This window comes from Hemitrygon akajei, unplaced genomic scaffold (assembly GCF_048418815.1).
Source record: "Hemitrygon akajei unplaced genomic scaffold, sHemAka1.3 Scf000044, whole genome shotgun sequence".
NCBI classification, from domain to species: domain Eukaryota; kingdom Metazoa; phylum Chordata; class Chondrichthyes; order Myliobatiformes; family Dasyatidae; genus Hemitrygon; species Hemitrygon akajei.
The window spans coordinates 1,575,095-1,590,974 of NW_027331930.1; the positions used below are offsets into that span (position 1 = coordinate 1,575,095).

At 49.8% G+C, this 15,880-nt stretch overlaps 1 long non-coding RNA gene across 1 annotated transcript; it reads right to left on the reverse strand.

Annotated features, from left to right (window-relative positions):
- Positions 1 to 449: 449 nt before the first annotated feature.
- LOC140720536 (uncharacterized) lies at positions 450 to 9,516 on the reverse strand. Its single transcript, XR_012097210.1, has 3 exons — positions 9,404 to 9,516; positions 2,055 to 2,186; positions 450 to 529 (listed from the first exon to the last, which is right to left on the reverse strand). It is a non-coding gene; the product is annotated as an uncharacterized lncRNA (long non-coding RNA).
- Positions 9,517 to 15,880: the final 6,364 nt, after the last annotated feature.

Here is a 15,880-nt window from a genome sequence, read left to right on the forward strand (position 1 = left end):
CAGATTCTCAGCCACTGGTTTACATCCACAGTCCGGAAGAAAGGATAAAGTTTCTCCGTGAATTTATTCCCAGTGAAGGTGTGGAGATGGGACTTGGTCTCCGCGTTGTAAAATGAAACTGTCCCGGACTCGAAACTGAGATAAACTCCCACCCTCCCGGGGATGGGACCGGCAGCGAGACGGGACTCGGGGGAGATGAGACCACGGGACACGTCATAATCCCGATGTAACACGTCACCAAACCGCCTGATGACCCAGAATCCGGTCTCCGGACTCAGTCTGACCCCTCTCTTCCTCTCCACAGACTCTGTGGCGACTCCCAGACTCCAGATCTGATTCCCCGTCACCTCCACCTCCCAGTAATGTCTCCCCGATGTGAATCCCTCCGATCCCAGCACACAAGCCCGGTTTGTGAATCTCTTCCCGGTGTCAGGGAGATTCCTCCGGGTCCCGGTCCGTCTCACACTCTTCCGATCCTCAGACACCTCGAGCCGCGGATTCGCCGTTTCCACATCCAGGGTGACAGAGACTGGGGGGAGAAGCAGAGAATTAGAGAGTCCCCGGGGATCGGGGGGAGACTCGGGCAGCGCGGCCCCGGGGATCGGGGGGAGACTCGGGCAGCGCGGCCCCGGGGATCGGGGGGAGACTCGGGCAGCGCGGCCCCGGGGATCGGGGGGAGACTCGGGCGGCGCGGCCCCGGGGATCGGGGGGAGACTCGGGCAGCGCGGCCCCGGGGATCGGGGGGAGACTCGGGCAGCGCGGACCCGGGGATCGTGGGGAGACTCGGGCAGCGCGGCCCCGGGGATCGGGGGGAGACTCGGGCAGCGCGGCCCCGGGGATCGGGGGGAGACTCGGGCAGCGCGGCCCCGGGGATCGGGGGGAGACTCGGGCAGCGCGGACCCGGGGATCGTGGGGAGACTCGGGCAGCGCGGCCCCGGGGATCGGGGGGAGACTCGGGCAGCGCGGTCCCGGGGATCGGGGGGAGAATCGGGCAGCGCGGCCCCCGGGGATCGGGGGGAGACTCGGGCAGCGCGGCCCCGGGGATCGGGGGGAGACTCGGGCAGCGCGGCCCCGGGGATCGGGGGGGAGACTCGGGCGGCGCGGCCCCGGGGATCGGGGGGGAGACTCGGGCAGCGCGGCCCCGGGGATCGGGGGGGAGACTCGGGCAGCGCGGACCCGGGGATCGTTGGGAGACTCGGGCAGCGCGGCCCCGGGGATCGGGGGGAGACTCGGGCAGCGCGGCCCCGGGGATCGGGGGGAGAATCGGGCAGCGCGGCCCCGGGGATCGGGGGGAGACTCGGGCAGCGCGGCCCCGGGGATCGGGGGGAGACTCGGGCAGCGCGGACCCGGGGATCGTGGGGAGACTCGGGCAGCGCGGCCCCGGGGATCTGGGGGAGACTCGGACAGCGCGGCCCCGGGGATCGGGGGGAGACTCGGGCAGCGCGGCCCCGGGGATCGGGGGGGGGGAGACTCGGGCAGCGCGGCCCCGGGGATCGGGGGAGACTCGGGCAGCGCGGCCCCGAGGATCGGGGGGAGACTCGGGCAGCGCGGCCCCGGGGATCGGGGGGAGACTCGGACAGCGCGGCCCCGGGGATCGGGGGGAGACTCGGGCAGCGCGGCCCCGGGGATCGGGGGGAGACTCGGGCAGCGCGGCCCCGGGGATCGGGGGGAGACTCGGGCCGCGCGGCCCCGGTGATCGGGGGGAGACTCGGACAGCGCGGCCCCTGGGATCGGGGGGAGACTCGGGCAGCGCGGCCCCGGGGATCAGGTGGGAGACTCGGGCCGCGCGGCCCCGGGGATCGGGGGAGACTCGGACAGCGCGGCCGCGGGGATCGGGTGGAGACTCGGGCAGCGCGGCCCCGGGGATCAGGTGGGAGACTCGGGCCGCGCGGCCCCGGGGATCGGGGGAGACTCGGGCAGCGCGGCCCCGGGGATCGGGGGGGGAGACTCGGGCCGCGCGGCCCCGGGGATCGGGGCCAGACTCGGGCAGCGGAGCCCCGGGACCGAGGGAAAGGCCGCTGGGCCTCAGGCACGGTCGGGTGGCCGACACGAACCTTTGACTCGACAGAAGCAGATGTTTCCACAAGGGTTTTCCGCTGGGCAGGGGAAACATCCTCCCTCACTCCTGCCTGTTGACCCCTGAAAGAATTTTGTGTTTCCATGAGATCTCCTCTCATTCTCCGAAACTGGGAACAGAGAACATAGAGCAGTACAGCACAGGAACAGGCCCGTCATACAATGTTCACATTCATTTGTGAGTGTGTAGTGGGGCAGTGTGATAGTTTGAGACAGTAAAGGAGGTGATAAGGGGAGAGATGAATGGCAGATTGAACCAGGAGGGGGAGGGGTGGAAAGCCTGTGGGTGAACTGTGTGTGTAGACGTAATGAGAAGCTGGAGGGGGCAAAGATGGCAGATGAGGATGACTTTGTCCCCTTTCCCACAACCCCATCCCCCGCGGCCCCTCATTAGGACGGGGATGAATTTGCAGGAACCATTAAGCAACACAGGTCTTGAAGTGTTTCAGTCTGAACCGTGGACTGTTTACTCTTTTCCGTAGAAACTTCCCAGCCTGCTGTTACCCCAAAAATTTGTTTGTGTTACTCTGCTTTAAATATACTCAATTATTTGGCCTCCACAGCTGCCTGTGGCAGATTCACTATCCTGTGGATAAAGGAATTCCTCCTCATCTCTGTCCTAAATGGACATCCCTGTAGTCGGAGGCTGTGCTTACCGTTCTCGACCCACCCACATCCTCCCAACATCAACTCTCTCCAGACAGGTGTCAGAGAGATCTGGCGAGACCCTTCATCAGGACCTGTATAGCTTGGATTACCAGCATCTGCAGATTTTCTCCTGTTTGATTTTTAAAGCAGAAGTTAATAAGTAAACTTCTTGATTAGTCAGTGTCTCAAAAGTTATGGGGAGGAGGTGAGAAAATAGGGTTGACAGGATAATAAATCAGCCATTCTTCTAAACTCGCGTGAGTACAGGCCCAGAACCATCAAACACTCTTCATAAGTTAACTCTTTCATTCCCGGAATCATTCTTGTGAATCTTCTGGACCCCCTCCAATGCCAGCACATGTTTTCCGATAGAAGGGACCCAAAACTGCTCACAATACTCCAAGTGTGGTCTGACCAATGCCTTATTAAAACCTCAGAATTACATCCTTGCTCTTGTACTCTAATCCTCTCGAAGTGAAAGCAAACATTGAGTTTGCCAATCTTACCACTGACACAAACTGCAAGTTAACCTCCAGGGAATCCTGCACAAGGACACCCATGTCCCTTTGCACCTCTGATTTTTGAATTTTCACCCTGTTTACAGAATTGTCTATGTCTTTATTCCTTCGACCAAAATCGTACCTGCCTAAGTTTGTACCTGCCAAACTCTACCTGTGCGACAAGATCCTTATTCCGTATACTGGTGCTTTCAAATAAGACCATAAGACAAAGCAGCAGAAGCCGGCCATTCGGCCCTTCGAATCTGCTCACCATTTTATCATGAGCTGATCCATTCTCACATTTAGTCCCACTCCCCCACCTTCTCACCATGACCTTTGATGCCCTGGCTACTCAGATACCTATCAATCTCTGTCTTAAATACACCCAATGACTTGGCTTCCATTGCCGCAAGAAATTCACAGATTCACCACCCTCTGGCTAAAAAAATTTCTTCGCATCTCCTTTCTGAATGGGTGCCCTTCAATCTTTCAGTCATGCTCTCTCGTACTAGACTCCCCCACCATGGGAAACAACTTTGCCAAAACCACTCTGTCCATGCCTTTCAACATTCGAAATGTTTCTGTGAGGTTACCCTCATTCTTCTAAACTCCACGGAGTACAGTCCAAGAGCGGTCAAATGTTCCTCATATGTTAACCCTCTCATTCCCGGAATCATTCTAGCGAATCTTCTCTGAACCCTCTCCAATGTCAGAACATCCTTTCTTAAATAAGGAGCCCAAAACTGCACACAGTATTCCAAGTGAGGTCTTACCAGTTCCTTATAGAGCCTCAGCATCACTTCCTTGCTCCTATACTCTATTCCTCTAGAAATGAATGTCAACATTGCATTCACCTTCTTCGCCACCGACTCAACCTGCACGAGCACTCCCAAGTCCCATTGCATCTCAGAACTTTGAATTCTCTCTCCATTTAAATAATAGTCTGCCCATTTATTTCTTCTACCAACGTGCATGACCATACTCCTCAGACAATGCTCCTCAGACAGGATGAAGAGGTCAATACTCCCCAATGCCATTAGGCTTTACAATTCTACCGCCAGGACTTAAGAACTTTTTAAAAGCTATTATTAATGCTTTTTGAGATAGTGATTTAGATGCATATCATATTTTTTACTGAGTTAAGTATTGTATGTAATTAGTTTTGCTACAACAAGTGTATGGGACATTGGAAAAAAAGTTGAATTTCCCCATGGGATGAATAAAGTATCTATCTATCTATCTATCTATCTATCTATCTATACACTTTTCAACATTGTATTTCATTTGCCACTTCTTTCACCATTCTCCTAATCAATCCACGTCTCTCTACAGACTCTCTGTTTCCTCAGCACTACCCTCCCCTCCACCTATCTTTGTATCATCAGCAAACTTAGCCACAAAGCCATCTATTCCATAATCCAAATCATTGATATACAACGTAAAAAGAAGTGGCCCCAACACGGACCCCTGTGGAACACCACTGTTAACTGGCAGCCAACCAGAATGGGATCCTTTATTCCCACTCTCTGTTTCCTGCCAATCAGCCAACGCTCTATCCACATATGTAAATTTCCTATAATTCCATGGGCTCTTATCTTGTTTAGCGGCCTTGTCATGGGCACCTTGTCAAAGGCCTTCTGAAAATCCAAATACACAACATCCACTGCATCTCCCTTGTCTAGCCTACTTGTAATCTCCTCAAGAAATTTCAATGGGTTTGTCAGGCAGGATTTTCCTTTAAGGAAACCATTCTGAGTTTGTCCTATCTTGTCATATGCCTCCAGATACTCGGTAACCTCATCCTTGACAATTGACTCCAGAAACTTCCCAACCATTTCTCAAGCTAACAGGTCCATAAAGCACTTTTTGCTTCCTTGCCCCCTTCTTAAATACCAGAGTGGCATTTGCAATCTTCCACTCCTCCGGAACCATGCCAGAATCTATTGACTTTTGAAAGATCATTGCTGCGCGATCTCCACAGCTACCTCCTTCAAAACACAAGGTTGCATTCCATCTGGACCTGGAGATTTATCTACCCTTAGACTATTCAGCTTCCTGAGTACTTTCTCTGTCGTAATTGAGACTGCGGACACTTCTCTTCCCTGACACCCTTGAGTGTCCGGTGTACTGCTGATATCTTCCTCAGTGAGGATTCATTTCCTCAGCCATCTCCTTATCCCCCATTACAATTTCTCCAGCATCATTTTCTATTGGTCCTATATCCACTCTCACCTATTTTTTACACTTTATATACTTGAAAAAGCTTTTAGTATCTTCTTTGATATTACTTGCTAGCTTCCTTTCATAGTTCATCTTTTCCCTCTTAATGGCCTTCTTAGTTTCCTTTTGTAAGCTTTTAAAAAATTCCCAATCCTCTGTCTTCCCACTAATTTTTGTTTCCTTGAATGCCCTCTCTTTTGCTTTTACTTTGGCTTTCACTTCTCTTGTCAGCCACGGTCGCATCCTTTATCCATTCGAAAATTTCTTCTTTTTTGGAATATATCTGTCTTGCACCTTCCTCACTTCTCGCATAAACTCCAGCCACTGAGCACCTTCTCCTTTGTAACAGTAACTGCACTCACTTCTCTTCCCTCGAACCCTTCAACACCGGGCACAGTGCGAGTGTCCTCCACCTTCTCCTTTGTAACAGTAACTGCACTCACTTCTCTTCCCTCGCACTCTTCAACACCGGGCACAGTGCGAGTGTCTTCCACCTTCTCCTTTGTAACAGTAACTGCACTCACTTCTCTTCCCTCGCACCATTCAACACCGGGCACAGTGTGAGTGTCCTCCACCTTCTCCTTTGTAACAGTAACTGCACTCACTTCTCTTTCCTCACACTCTTCAACACCGGGCACACTGCTAGTGTCTTCCACCTTCTCCTTTGTAACAGTAACTGCACTCACTTCTCTTCCCTCGCACCATTCAACACCGGGCACAGTGCGAGTGTCCTCCACCTTCTCCTTTGTAACAGTAACTGCACTCACTTCTCTTCCCTCGCACTCTTCAACACCGGGCACAGTGCGAGTGTCTTCCACCTTCTCCTTTGTAACAGTAACTGCACTCACTTCTCTTCCCTCGCACCATTCAACACCGGGCACAGTGTGAGTGTCCTCCACCTTCTCCTTTGTAACAGTAACTGCACTCACTTCTCTTTCCTCACACTCTTCAACACCGGGCACACTGCTAGTGTCTTCCACCTTCTCCTTTGTAACAGTAACTGCACTCACTTCTCTTCCCTCGCACCCTTCAACACCGGGCACAGTGTGAGTGTCCTCCACCTTCTCCTTTGTAACAGTAACTGCACTCACTTCTCTTCCCTCGCACCATTCAACACCGGGCACAGTGCGAGTGTCTTCCACCTTCTCCTTTGTAACAGTAACTGCACTCACTTCTCTTCCCTCGCACTCTTCAACACCGGGCACAGAGCGAGTGTCTTCCACCTTCTCCTTTGTAACAGTAACTGCACTCACTTCTCTTCCCTCGCACTCTTCAACACCGGGCACAGTGCGAGTGTCTTCCATGGTGAAGACTGGTGCAAAATATTTGGTTTATCTGCCATCTCTTTATCCCGCATTATTATTTATCCAGCCTCATTTTCTACTGGTCCTATATCCACTCTCATCTCTGTTTTATTTTTTTACAATACTTGAAAAACAAGTTGATATAGTTTGCTAACTTGTTTTACAATGACAGGTGTGTAAAAAGGGCCTGAAAGATCTTTGGAGACCAGAGTCACCCCAACCACAAACTGTTCCAGCTGCTACCATCCGGGATACGGTACGGCAGCATAAAAGCCAGGAACAACAGGCTCCGGGACAGCTTCTTCAACCAGGCCATCAGACTGATTAACTCATGATGACACATCTGTATTTCTATGTTATATTGACCAGCATGTTATACATATAATTCATCATAAATTACTATAAATTGCACATTGCACATTTACATGGAGACGTAACGTAAAGATTTTTCATCCTCATGTATATGAAGGATGTAAGTAATAAAGTCAATTAAATTCAAATCAATTTCTTGTTTATTTTTTCCCACCCAATCATCCTTTTAGTTTCTCTCTGTAGATATTTAAAAGCTTCCCAATCCTCTGTCTTCCTACTAATTTTTGTTTAGTTGTATCCCCTCTCTTTTTCCTTTACATTAACTTGTCTTCCCTTGTCAGCCACGGTTTTACTATTTTGCCATTTTAGTATTTATTTATTTTTGGAGTACATCTATCCTTCACCTTTCTCATTTTCCCAGAAACTGACACCATTTCTGCTCTGCTCTCATCCCTGCCAGCATCTCCTTCCAATTTGCTTTGGCCAACTCCTCTCTCAGACCACTGTAATTTCTTTCACTTCTCTGAAATACTACAATGTCAGACATCACTTTCTCCTTATGAGATTTCAAGTTGAACTCAGCATGTTGTGAGCACTGCTTCCTAAGGGTTATTTTAAGTACTCACCTCTGGTTCAATACATAACACCCAATCCAGTAGAGCTGTTCCCCGAGTAGGCTCAACGACTAACTGCTCTAGAAAGCCATCACATTGCATTCAACAAACTCACTCTCTTGAGATCCTTTACCAACCTGATTTTCCCAATTGACCTGCATATTGAAATCTCCCATGATTATCATAACATTGTCCTTTTCATCAGCCTTTTCTATTTCCAGTTGTAATCTGTGGGCCTCAACCCACTGACTGTTGGGAGGCCTGTATATGACTGGTGTCAGAGTCGTTTTTACTTTTGCAGTTCCTTACCTCCACCCACAAGATTCAACATCTTCCAATCCTATGTCACATCTTGCTGCTGATTTACCAGCAGAGCCACACCACCCCATCAGCCTTCCTTCCTTCCTCCGATACATTGTGTAACCTTGGACATTCAGCTCCCAACTACAACCATCCTTCAGCCACGTTTCCGTGATGGCCACAACATCATACCTGACAATCGGTAATAGTGCAACAAGATCATCCACCTTACTTCTCATACTCCATGCATTGAGATATAACACTTTGTATACTGTATCTGCTACCCTTTTTAATTCTGTATCTCTAATGCACTGATACTCACCCTGCTGGCTGCAATTTTCTCCTCTCATCTGTCCGCCATATCTGTCAGTCTGACTGCACGCTATCTTTGCATTTTTACCATCAGTCTTATCCCTTCACTTCACTTCCAACCCCCCACCCCACCAAATTAGTTTAAACCCTCTCCAACAGCTCTATCAAACCTCTCTGTGAGAATATTGTCTCCCTCGGGTCGAGGTGCGACCCATCCCTTTTGAGCAGGTCATTCCTCCACCAGAGGCCATCCCAATGATCCAAGAACCTGAATCCCTGTCCCCAGCATCATCTTCTCAGCCATGTTTATCTGTCAAATTATCCTGTTTCTACCCTCACCAGCACGTGGCACAGGCAGCAATCCAGAAATTACAACCCTGGAGGTGCTGCTTCTGAGCTTTCTACCAAGCGCTCCAAATTCTATTTTCAGGACCTCTTTGCTTTTACTTCCAATGTCATTGTCTCAAAATTTACCAAGATATCTGGCTCTTTTCCCTCCCTCTCTAAAATGCTGCGGACACGATTCGAGGCATCCCTGACCCTGGCAACCAGGAGGCAACATACCATTCGGGTGTCCCGTTCACATCAATAGATTCTCCTGTCTGTTCCCCTGACGATTCAGTCCCTGATCACGACCACTCCCCTCTTCTGCCTCTAACAACAGTGAGAGATGCTGATCCGGAAGGGGGAAGACCTGTGTCAGTCAGAGTCTGCACTCACAGGGCACATGAAGGACTTGTGTATTTTCCTGACAATCCCTGTCACCACACTGATACCTGCTTTTATTCCCTACAATATTATCATCAGTATTAAAATCCCAGTTCCTCTGGTAGATCCAAACTCATGTCCTGGTGTGTTAGTGCAGTGTTCCTGGGATCAGGACACAGTGGTTCATTTGCCAGTCCCGTGTATTGATTGTATTGTGACCCTGTGCTGGTGTGTCCAGGGGTCTGACATCTCCAGCTGACTATGTGACAGTGATGCCTCCCAGTCGGTGGGGTTGATGTGAAATATACTTCAGTTCCCCTTCAGCCCAGTATTACAGGCAATCTTTGCCTCAAATTGGAACTATATCGAGCTTCATAAACAAGGAGAAATGAATCTTTGTAAGTTTTACCTTGATTAATAGTATCAAGCGTTTCTCTCAGCACTGTTTTCAACAAATAGAGGTGATCGAATTTTTCAACCGGTAGGGTCTCATCTGTCACTGACAATTCCTCGATATCGTCATTAATCCTGTAAATATTAAACTGCTGGTTATAAATTGCTATTTTACAAATCCAATCAGGGTTTCAGTAAAGAGCATGTCCTACCTCCTGTTCCGACGAGCTTCCTGATGAAATAAATAAAACACAATCTGATTAGACTTGGTCTTACTGTCCATATCCTGAATTTCATCCAAATCATTACAAGGTTTTGAAAATTCCCACTCCCACAGTCACTCACACACACGGACAATACAGAACCACAGGGTAACTTACAAGGAAAGTTTCTGAATGTCAGACCATTTCTGAGAGGATGAAACTTACAGGGAAGACAGGACAGGCTGTGCATTATCATCTGGATATGACGTCAGGCTGATAGGATGGAGGAATGTAAGATCAGTGATGTATGTGATTGTGTGCGGGTGGAGGAAGTACCTCTATTTATGGGGAGACTTGTGAGGTGATGTAATTCCAGATGGATTTTAACAAATTCCACAAGAAATTTAGTGAAGAGGATGTGGAACTCAGTGCCACAGGAGTGGCTGAAATGGAACAGCAGAGATTGAATGTAATGGGGAGGCTGGATAAACACGTGAGGGACCAGGGAGTTCGGGGCACTGTTGCTGGGTGCGGTGAGCAGGTGGCAGGAGGTTTGTGAAGCTGGGAAATTGATAGAAGATGGACCTAATGGCCTGTTTATGATAGAGAATGGGATATAATCCCATGTGAAATGTATCCAAAAAATAAAGAGACAGTGAAAGATTCCCATTTGATGGAAACCGGATATGGAGGATAAGTCTGGTGTGCGGGTCACATTCTTTGTTCTCACTGATTGACAGAGAGATCCTCACACCCACCGCACCAGACACACTCACAGCCTGTGACTGGAACTGGGTGTTAATGGGAGTTTTAGAGGATATTTAATGCGGTAATTAAGGAAACAGTCAGCAGCTCTCTGTTATGATCAGAGTAAATAATTTCAGAGAGATTTGCATTCTGTCCTGGGATGTACAAAAGTTGTGGAAGCCCAATTTTGGGACAATAGACAATAGGTGCAGGAGTAGGCCATTCGGCTCTTCTAGCCAGCACCGCCATTCACTGTGATCATGGCTGATCATACACAATCAGTACCCGGTTCCTGCCCTCTCCTCATATCCCTTGACCCCGCTATCTATAAGAGCTCTATCTAACTCTCTCTTGAAAGCATCCAGAGACTTGGTCTTCACTGCCTTCTGTGTGAGGTCACCAGAGCGACAATTGATTTGTTAGAATTGGCCGCTGTGCTGTGTTTATTTCAAATATACCACTGATCATTTAGTGCCCTTTGACAGAAACAAATTGAAATGTAATCCCTCACCTTGAGAAATATCATATTGTCTTTTTGATCCATCTGTTCCTTTAACTTAGTGATTTCCTCCTGAATAATCCTTATATTCTCTTGAACAGCTAGAAGATTTTTCTCCATTAGGCTGAGAATCCTCTTCTCTTCTTCCCTGAGATCCCTGAGTAAGCTCTGCTCTTTCTCAGTGATAATCTGGCGCAGTTCAGCAAACTGGGATGTGATCTGGGACTGAAGGCTGTGTGACTGTTCCTGTCGAAGGAAAGGTGAAGATTAATATACTGCATTGCTGTGCTCTGTTTCCTTTTGTCGTTAAGTTCGGTCTATTGGAGTCCATGCTACTTCTGAGAGCATTCCCGTCAACACCATTCCCTCACGTTTTCCTGAAACCTATTCTCACTTATTGACCCATAAACTCCCATCTGATTCACACACACCCTCCCCACCTTTACAGGATTAACGGTAATTAACCATTCATCCGGCATGTCCTTGCAATATGTCTGAATCTGTCATGGTCACAGGGAGAGCATGCAAACTCCACACAGACAGCAGCAGAGGTCAGGATCGAACCCAGGTCACTGGAGCTGCGATACTCGGCTATTCTGCATTAAATGGACCAAAACCCGACAGTAATATCAGAAATTCCGCTCAGGAAGCCTCACCTGAACTCCGGAAATCTTCTCTTTCTGTTGCTGCTCCTTTTCCTGGAAGTCTGATTTCTTTTTTGTGAGAGAATCTAAGGAAGAGTTTAGCTGATCCTGGAAGTCAGAGAGTGAAGGAAATTGAAACAAAGATGCATCAAAAGAAACAGGTGATCTAACTCGATCATCACACAAAATGCCGGAGGAACTCAGTGAGTCAGGCAGCATCTATTCAGGGGAAATAAACAGTCGGTGTTTCGGGATGAGACCCTTCATTAGGACTGGCAAGGAATGGGACAGAAGCCAGAATAAAAAGGTTGGGGACGAGAACCAGCTGACAGGTGACGGGTGAGACAACGTGAGGGGGTACGTGGGGGAGGGCGATGAAGTGAGAAGCTGAGAGGGGACAGGTGGAAGCGGCAAAGGGCTGGAGGAGAAGGAATCTAATACGAGAGGACAATCGACCATGGAAGAAACGGGAGGAACTGGGCTGTTTGCGGCCCTGAATGGTGACGAGGGAGGAGGTTAGGAGTCAGGTGTAGCACTTGTCCCGCTTGCAGGTGTCAGTGCCAGGAGGGAGATCAGTGGGGAGGAGCGAGTGGATCAGGGCGATACAGGACGTGGACCGCGATCCGTATAGAGACCGGTGAGTTGCGGGGTGCGGAGATGGGCTGTGGGACGGAGAGATGCTAGAATCCCGCTGGAGATGGCGGAAGTTGCAGAGAATGATGTGTTGGTTATGGAGGCTCGTGTAATGGTATGTAGGGCAAAGGAAATGTGTTAAGTATTAAACTAACGTTAGTTTTTACCTTGTAGATTTTAACAGCTTCTTTAATCGGCTTGAAGCGGTGCTCTCTGTGTTCCTCCGCCACTGCACAGATCACACAGATCAGTGTCTTGTCCGTTTCACAAAACAGCTTCAGTTCTTCCTCATGTTCCTCGCAGTGACGTTTACTTTCCTTCCCTTTCGGATTCAGGTTTAGATTTCGAGCTTTTTCAGCCAGATTTGCTAAGGCCCGATTCACCCTGAGGGTGCGGTCCGCAAACACCGCTCTACATTCCGGGCAGGAGTTTCTCTCCTCCCTTTCCCAATACCGTGTGATACAAGAGCGACAGAAGTTGTGTCCACACTCCAGTATAACCGGATCGGTGAAGAAATCCAGGCAGACGGGACAAATTGCCTCCTCGCTCAAACTCTCAGCCGGTCCTTTCGAAGCCATGTTAACTCCAGCACTTCCTGATTCAGAATGCTTTCACTTTCCGGGAGCTGCTGATCCCCATGCAGTACCGTGATTGTCCACTACGCGCGCTGCAGTCTCAGGGAATGAACATTCTTCTGCTGGATAATGTAACTGCCCGTCGCGGCAACGCAGACCGCAACAACTGTGATTGATCCGCTTGGTAACATCGCATTTCCTCCTGTCTATAGGCATACTATCCGCACACTGATGCGAAATAAATGTTTGGGGACGATGAAACAAATCGTCAAATCTTGCTCCCGACATCCGAAAATACTTGAAATGCATTTCCTCGTCCATGTCTCTCAGTGGCCGGACAAGCACAGAAAATTCACCTTGCTTCTGCCTCAATCCGTTCAATGGTCGTACATACCATCTCCTCCTACGTCTCTCTTTTTTGCGTTGCAGTAATGTCACTAAAATTAACCCTTGTTCAACATTTATTAGCGCCAAATCCAACATGATGTGCTCAGTCGCCATTAGAAACCCCAGCGCCAACTAGCGTTTTGGCGGTGAATTGCAGAGCGATGCAGACACACCTACGCACAGGTATAAATGCTCACACGGCGCAGGCTACCACACAGAGGTATAAATCAGCCCGGCTACGAGCGGAGGAGGAATGGCCATATGGCTGGCAAACCATCCCATAAAAACCCAGTGCGACAAAAACGTCAGCTGAATCTCCAAAGGCCTCATCCCTGCGGTCGGAAGGACCTTCCCCTGGAAGACGATTGAAGTCCTGCGCTGAAAGGAGAAGCCATGTGCCCCCCGGGGTGGTTCACTACTACAATAACTGTGAGGCTTCCTCAGCCAACCCGGCCACTCCCTGTACAGTGTAGAGGATCCCTGTAGTTCCAGTGGTGTCCCTGTAGTCTGGAATGTGTCTGTCGGCAGCATTCCTGTACGACAGGGGTTCCCAACATTTTCTAAATGCCAAAGACCAATACCAGTAACGGTGGACCCCAGGTTGGGAACCGCTGCTCTCGGGACATCTCGGTGTGATGGCAGGCCAACAAGTTTCGAGCGTCTTTCTCCGAGTTGATGATCTTCCAGCAGCACTCGCTGTCCGTTTTCTTGCGCGTCCTGGGAACAGCCCGAGGATCAGTGAGCCTTCCGTCACGCAGCTGCTGTGGCACAGGCTCTTGCATCTCTCTCCACAGATCTTCGCCAGCCCACAGACCGCAAAGAGGTGAGCGACCGTCATGTCTCCACTGCAGTAATCTCCGGGCAGCGCGCTGTGGGAGTGATCTCCGGGCATGCAGCAAGGATCAGACTGGGAGGGGCCCTCTCGTCTCCACTGCAGTAATCTCGGGGCAGCGCGCTGTGGGAGTGATCTCCGGGCACGCAGCAAGGATCAGACTGGTTGGGCCGAATCGCCGCCAGACAGGCGAGGTCTTGCTGCCTGTTGTTGAGATCTGGTGATGAGGCATTCTGCCATATGGTCTGGACTATCTGCTCAGGGAACCACTCCACTGTGTCCATCCAGTCCTTCTCCTGCAGTAACTGCAGAACATTCTGTGTTGACCACTGTCTGGTGTTCTTGTGGTCAAAGCCACTGGTCTGAAAGAACTGTCACCAATTTCATTAACACAAGGTTTACATGGAGAAGCTTCCTTACTGAGACAGACACAGTCTCACAGGGTATTTACAGGGTAGGGGCAGGAATGATGTTTCTCCTGGCTGGGCAGTGGATCCAGGGATCACAGACTCAAAATCCGAGGTCACCTCAGCAGGACTGAGATGAGGAGAAATTTCCCCAACACAGTGCGTGAATATTTGGAGTTTTCTCCACAGGTTTTCTAAATTAAACGTACATATTTTGGGGCTCGGCGACGTCGGGAACGTTTCAGGAAAGTGGCGCTGAGGTCAAAGATCAGCCATGTTCTGAGTGAGGGGCAGAACAGCCCAACGGGCCGAATGACAACGCCTGCTCCTGTTTCTTATTTTTCTAAATCACGAGTTGACCTTTGCGCCTTGTTCTCCCTTGGCCTTCAGCCTGTCGGATTGCACAGGGGAGCGGTGAGAGCTCCGGAGATCCATCAGCAGCCGCTGCGGTTATTTCATGCTCTTGTTATTTATCCTGTTTCTCCATATTTGCATTTGTACAGTTTGTTACCTTCAGCACTCTGGCTGATCTTTCACTGTCTGATTCTGTTACAGTTACTATTCTATACATTTTCTAATTACGTTCGCAGGAAAATGCTTCTGGGGGTGAGATGTGGTGACTTATCTGTACTCTGATAATAAAATTTATTTTGAAATTTGACTTTCAGGAAACTTGCTTAAATTCTGGGAACAAACTGTGATTGACATCTCCAGCTCCTAGCAGCAGCCCGTCCTCACACACTCACAGCCAATCAGCGACCACTGCTGGGGGAGAGTTGCTCTCATTGGCTGAGGGGTGTCAGTGGGCGGGACGCTGAGCGCCCGGCCCGGCCGGAGTTTGGAACCGGGACCGAGTGAGGCCGGAGACCAGGAGCTGCGCCTCCGGTTTCGGCTGCACCACCGGCGGGTCGTGAATCCTTTCGAAGGCAGAGCTGAAGAATCCGGCGGAGATTCCGTGAGATGATTCAGCTGCACGGAGGGCGCCCGGACTTTCCCCACCGAGGATCGGGGCCTGTTGTCTGGAGTTGTCTCCCAGACCCGTCCCTTCCTGCTGGGAGACGGGAGCTGCCCCGCAGCGGCTGCCGGTGGATCTCCGGAGCTCTCACCGCTCCCCTGTGCAATCCGAACGGCTGAAAACCAAGGGAGAACAAGGCATAAAGGTAAACTCGTGCTTCAGAAAGTAAGTAACAGGAGCCTGCCTGGCCACTCGGCCCATTGCGCCTATTCCACCCTTTCCTCGGAATAGTCCTTTCTTTTTAAATCTTTTTATTGATTTTAAACAAACATAAATGAAACATGAATACAAAGAGCTTGAGAGTGCATAATTAATAGGTTAAGGTGTAAATACAAATAGATCATAATAACCTCCCAAACTCATAGTGGTTACAAAAAATGGAGAAAATAAGAAACCCTCCCTCCCCCAAAAAAGAAAAAAAATCCTAACCGACATGGGCCATTGCATTATATCAAATATACACAGTAGCGTCAATAACTCCGCACCTCCATCCAAATAATTAAGGACAATTTAAGTAAGGTTTAGGAAAAATCAGTTTAGCTCATATGAAA